Consider the following 7,065-nt stretch of genomic DNA (forward strand, 5'->3'; position numbering starts at 1 on the left):
TTATTCTGCGGAAAGATGATTGAGATAAATGTGATACAGCTCTTTATGGCAGTTTTGTTGCTTGAAATTGTTCAGGCTAACCAGATTGAGATTATTGAGTGACTGGAAATATATGCCACATAATTTACTAAATGACTGGGAATGTAATCCATGCCCTCTGAAAGTGCTCTCCTCTTCTCAGGCTGCCTTTATTAGTATCCTCTTTTCATAATATGCTTTTACGTAAACATTTCCACATGATTTAATGTTATAATTTTAATCATATTTAATTTGCCTGCTATAGTTTCTGTATTTGTATTTCCATAAATGTTGGCTTAACATCTTTTCTTTATTGTAATATAGTGTGTGTGATTGTATTTTGAGATGGGATTTTTTATTCTCGGTTATTACCCTCTAGCTGTTGTTAAAAAAACATTTTAAATAAATGTCTTATTGCTTGACTTGTCGGATTAAAGTGGTCAGATTAAATGAATCAGTTCATATTTATTATTTAGCACATAATGAACGAGTCAGGTAAATATATATATTTTTTTCCTTTCATGAACCCACCAGCTACTGTAACATGCAATACTAACTGACATCATTTTAGCATTGCGAGATTTATGTTTTAAATGTTTATCCACCCAAACTAAACGTCTGCTATGTCTTGTCTAAAAATCACAATTTGAAATCGCACTTGCCCTGTAATTTCCCATTAAACTAACATTTGCACTCTTGCGGCTTGTTAGCTCATGATGATATGACAATAATAACGACAGTCGTTGTGGACGTACTGTGTATGTGACACAAATGGCACATAAATCCAGATGTGACTGGCTTTAATGAGCAGCTGTTGACGATAATCCAGCTGATAAATGACTTTTAGAAGCTTTAAAGCCTCCAGCTCCAGTATTTCTCTGCATGTGGAGTTTAATTTGAACATGACATCATGAGATGTAATGAAATATCAGGGAGCGTTGTGGTAGCTTAGTGCAGCAGCCACATATTCACAGTGTTGTGTTGATTGAAATCCAGGGCATGGCCTCCATCTCCCTTTGCAGATCTTGCATTAAATAAAGTTGGGAGAATAGCATATAAATTATCGTCAAAAAAGCTGTAAACAGAATATGTGCTCTTCCTCCTTCAGAGGCTTGCTTTGCTAGTCGTCCCATCTTTGCATTACCGTAAAGGTGTGATGGTTCTGCAAGAAATCTCAGCAGGATTTTGCATATAGATCCCTCGGTTTCAGCTGTTTCTGACTCAGAGACCCTCAATTGCAGTCCATTGCCACCCTGTCTGAGGCGGATAGTGCGGGATGGAGGACTTTTACCATGGCAACCACTAATGCAGTATAGATGCAGGGAGGGAGCCTCGGCTACCGCTGCTACAGGATGCATGGAAGGCAGGTGAAATGTCATCCGGGCTGCTGTTTCAAATGAGCAAGTGTTGCTTTTGATGGTCAACTCTAAATCCCACATGGCTCTGCTTTTGAAATGGGGTTCCTGTATTAGTTCAGCACCACTGCATCTTTTATATATTCTGTTTCTTGTCTGCAGTTTGTAGATGGCTGCAGAACCTCTCCACAATATGGCTTCCTATATTGCATTATGGCACCACTTCCCTTTTTTTTAAATTTCAGCACTTCCAATATTGTCAAGTGTCTCCTTCACATTGTTTCCTATATCGGCTTATACTGCCCAATCCCCATAATCCGAGTGTAGTCTGAGTCAATTATCTGGTTCCTGCAGTGTCCTCTCACCTTCTATTAGGATGTGGTTTCTGTATACTCCGCTTATTCTTCCTCCTCCTCCTCCTCCTCCTCACTCACAGGATTACAACTGGGTGACTTTGAAAAAAGTGACACCTAACAGGCTGGCGTTGAGTTTTGATTAACGTCACTTTCTGGTTGATACCTTGTCATGTTTTTGTCATCCAAACATTTTTTCAACCATTTCACCAGTGCATTTTCTATGGTAAGTAAGGTGATGGTTGGATGGTGCAATGTTTGCATATCATGTGTAAAAGAAATGTTGCAAACTGATGTACAGATATCATTGACTTCACAGACTGTTTTATGCTAGCCCTCATTTTCTGAGTCTAAAGCAGTGGAATCTAACATTATATTAATAACCAACCATATTTAGAGAAATAGGGGCAGTATAAATTCACAGATTCATATCTACAGCTCTCCTGTTTATTAAAAAAATGTTGTGGTTACCCTGTTGTGTGGGAGACTTTTTTTTTTTGAGGAGGGCATGAGTCACAGCCCTCTACACGAGAGTGTCAGTCCAAGACAAACATTCCTTCCATGCGTGCGTGTCTTAAGCGCTTCCCTGACCTGTGCTGCTGTTGCTGTGTGCGTGTGTCCCTGTGTGTTGGGGGGCTGTTTGTTTGGTCTGCCCCTATGTATAGCTCTGTCCTGCCCCTTTCTTTCATAGTTAGAGAAAGGAACCACACCCCTCAGGCCTCGGCCTTGTGTAAGTTTGTGTGTGGCGTTCGCTCTCTTGGGATTTTGGGATTTCTACTGCAGTCGCTGTTCCACAGGAATACCTACGCAACTCAAAATACATACCTCTGCATAATTGAATAAATATACGAAATTGTGTGGGTATAATATGATTTACATGAAGGTACACAAGATTTATATGCATGTATGTTTACAAAAATACCCATATTTAGGACCACACTTTCTTTCTACAAACAGCATACACCAGCCATACAGGAGGTTTTAAAGAAAACACATTCAAAGATAGAGGCATGTGAGTGCCCATAAATTAAAGAAAATGGCACACATGTGTCAATGCAAGCACACAAGATATTGTACACACATGCGTATGTAAACACACCGAGTTGGCTTCAGCCAATAAGAATAGAGCTTGAGTGTGACCTGTGCTTCCCTTGTGAAAATAAACCCCCAGGGAGTGTGTGTAGGTGTGTGTTATGTGTGTGTGTGTGTGTGTGTGTGTGTGTGTGTGTGTGTGTGTGTGTGTGTGTGTGTGTGTGTGTGTGTGTGTGTGTGTGTGTGTGTGTGTGTGTGTGTGTGTGTGTGTGTGTGTGTGTGTGTTTGTGTGTGTGTGTGTGTGTGTTATTTCTCTTATCCTGGGCTCTGTGTTGTCATGGACTCGTCCTCTGTTAAGCGAGAGCAGAAGGCACACACACACACACATACATGCTGTTTCCTCACAAGCATGCATTAAGCCGGTTGAGTGCTAAAGTCAGGATAGTTGTTTGTTCTGTCAAAGTGTGTGGTGCAAGCAAGTAATTATGTATGCAATCCCCAATGGTTTGCTTATATGCGCTGGTCTGTATTATAATTTTTAATCTGCTTTAGCGCACTTCTGTTTTTAATATATGAGACACACGTGGAAACAAAATATTTATTCATTCAATATTCAAACCCTGGAAATGTGTTAATATGAGTGTTGTCAGACCAGTTCAATTGACAAATTATGAAAGATGAAGGCCTCATCCTTACCTCGATGAACACATTTATCTGATACACTGATTACTTTTAAAGGGAAGTGACCTGCATGGTGCATGATGTTGTGTAGCAGCCAAATATTACCAGCAAGATGCACAATAATTCAATCAGTATGAAAAACACATCTAAAATCAATCACATAATCTGACTTCTTGCACCACATTTTTGCACATATGAAAAATGTATTTTTACAATCACAGTATGGTTATTCTAAAAATATTCTGTCTTGATGTCCATACCAATCTGCATCTATTAATAAATTGCAGGTGTACATTCTCGTCCAGTGATCTCCTTACATTGCCACGAAGGAACATGCGTCCAGCTGGAAGAATACGGTGTGGGCTCCCTGAAGCGCTGCAATGGGGGGTCATTGGAGAGCCACTGCAACGTCTTTGGGAACACAACAGTCTGCATGATTTCAGCACAGCCTGTTGGATGAAGGGCCATTTCTCAGGCCTTATGGATTAATCTTTGGCAGTATCTCTCCTGGATCAAACAAAATGGATGTTTAACCTCTCGTGTCCTTCAGCTTAGAGGTATTTTGTTCTAAACCAGGATAGAGAGGATTGAATCTGACTCATATTAAGGTAATCTTCACACACTAAATGTATTTGTACTGACTCCTTATGAAAAGATGAAAATAAAATGTGTGTACACAGGTAAGTGCATTATGTATGAAGTTCCTTTTAATGTATCACTCATAAAGAGATACGTTGATAGGACTTAGTCCAGTCTTTTCCCAAATGCACTTCTTCAAAAATAAAATACTTTTAAATATTCAGTGGTGTTTTAGTTTTTTCCAATTGTACTTGATATTTAGTAGCCACTCATCCACAAACTGAAAAAAGTGGGATCTTTTTAAATGTGCAGATTTCATTATTACTGCATTTTGGTGTTCCAGCGCTAATTATGAACTGTTTATTATAGTAGCCTGAGCCTCGAAATATTACCCAGTAAAGTTTGAAAGGAGCAGTGATTCATGAGTCTAAAAATAAGAACCACTGTGTAATTTTACATTTCAAACATTATTACAATATATTTAGAAGCAGTTCAGGCCTGGACATGATTGGGAGGTCACATAGAGAAATATGGGGACACTGGTTCTGACTAAACTTTATTGTAGGTCCAACTCTGTAACCGCAGTATTGCACCATTTCTTGAAACACTGTCAATCCTCCTCGGTCTTGGTTTACAGGGACATTTTCACATGGTTTATTTATTGGGCCTTTGCTATAAGTACCGGCAACATGTGACAGAAATAACACGCGGTTCAGATTAATAATAAATGTGTCACAAAGAAATTTACATTTTGAAAGGTCTGCAAACAGTGGAATAAAAGATGTGTTTTGATTTATGATGGTTTAACACAGTTCCATCAGATAAAACTCTACATTGTGCAATATAAATCCACTGGTGGCAAATGAAATATGCTGCTTTACTCAAATATATGCTCTTCTTTTTGTGCTGCACTTAATTCAAGGTGGGGAACAATAAACTTGATATATGAATCATTAACACAGAATAGTTTTTGAAGTGTTTTATTTCTAGAAATACTTTAGGTTTAGGCAGATTGAAATGTTTAAATGAATAAAAACAACATAAACACTATTCTACCAGAGAGTGCCCTTTAGAGTAGGTGCACAGGGATAAGCACAATGCATGTTCTCTATGTTTAGAAATTTGTGACAATTTTCATGATACATTTTTACCCACAACCACACACTATAGGGTTTATTTTTAAGAATATAATATTGGTATGGCCTTGCTTTATTAAAATGGTAAGTATTGAGAGGAGATTGTATTCAGTTCATATTATATTCCTTATTTGAAATGTTTTTGTTCAACAGCCTGTATTCTCACCATCTTTACCTGTCCACTGATATGTGTTTTGGAAGACGATCAAAATATCTGCAACCCAGAGTGTTACATCATCCTGTTTACTGGAAGTCACTCACTGCAATGATGTCGTACCTGTTTGGCTGTATCAGCATTCTTCTGTGAAATCACGTGACTATATGAACCGAACAATTTGATTTCACAAATCATGGCTGTATATCAAACTGATTTACTGCAGTAATTCCTGCTGTGGTTTGAAAGCCATTCAAAACATAATAAATCACTCCCAACTGCTGTAATATTTCTATTTTGCAATCTAATGATGCAGTGTGGACTCATTCTAGGTCATGTGTCACATACTTAGTTTACTCGCTTAATCAAATGCATGTACTGTGTATCGTATTCAGGCACTGCTACAATGACTGTTTTGAATTTGAGTTTAAGTTTCAGGTAACTTATTCCACCACCATACTGTCAATATTGGTTAATGAAATAGCCTGTAGCCATGACAGAGGAGGATTTTACCTTAGTTTGCCATTGACAATAGTTAGCTGTAGATTTAAGCGACAGTATAAACGTAGTAAATGACCTGCTCTCCATCTTTCATAACACTGACATTAAGGGACAGAACACACCAGAGGACTTGTAATACATATTTAAATAACCTACGCGGCCCATCTAAGTTACTTAATATTGAGCCAAATAGAAGTTCATTTGAAAATGAATAGCCACAACTCTGTGATCTCAGACTAAAAAGGAGATCACACCACTCACTTGAAGGACCTTAGCTATGCCCATAGATCACTAATCATTCTAATGCCCGAATCTGCTTTTCAATTAAGCCAAGACAAATGAATCTGACTACGATATTTTGGGGAAAAAAACAATTTTAGTAATGCATGCATTGGTTGATTGGTTTGTCTGTAATATACTTGCCTGCACTTTTTTTCTCACAGTTAAAGTATCAGTTGTGATGAATCACCTCCTTGAAATATGCACTTAGCGTGTGAGATCTTATCTTATTCACAAACAAAGACATTTCTGAAAAAACAACTCTCCAGTATTCTCTGACACTCACTGACTCACAAATTCCTCACTTACACCAGCCTGCTGACTGACTTTTTCTTTGCCTGCAGGCTAATTCACATGGTTTTGTTGAGGAATCTCACAGCCAATGAACTCCTGAATAAATGTACACACAAATTATACAAATGTAATGGCCAAAAGCAAGGGTTAAACAAAGCCACTTCAACACTCAAGATCACTGACATCTGAAAGCGCTCCATTGTCTATTTATTGACTTCCAGTCTAATAAATTATCTTATTGAGTTTTTTAATGTTTGCACTGGTTATTATTGTGTTTTAGTTGACATGTTTTGACCCTTGTCATTCTCCAGCTACTTGAGAAATAAAATGTAGGGTGGCAAAAATTAAACCCTGACTATGTCTCCTGACACTAGGCCCAGTGAATTTGGAGTTTTTAAACTTTTTTTTATCTGGGCCAGCTGACTGAACTGATTATATGATTGATGCTGTTTTAATTGAAACTGTCACTGTTTCACAATGTTAATAGTTGAGGGAAATTATGCACTTATTTACAGTCCAAGAGGTTAAATTTAGGGAAAAGGATTTTCATTTTCGTAGTTTACCGGAACTTCATTCAATTGTGTATCCATACTCGTGCCCTATACATTGATTTTTGCTTTCCTAACTCAAATAACTGAATTAACATTCACAACCAAGGCATGTGGTTATTATGAAAGATAAAT

The sequence above is a fragment of the Eleginops maclovinus genome, chromosome 3, assembly GCF_036324505.1.
Source record: "Eleginops maclovinus isolate JMC-PN-2008 ecotype Puerto Natales chromosome 3, JC_Emac_rtc_rv5, whole genome shotgun sequence".
Taxonomy (NCBI): Eukaryota; Metazoa; Chordata; class Actinopteri; order Perciformes; family Eleginopidae; genus Eleginops; species Eleginops maclovinus.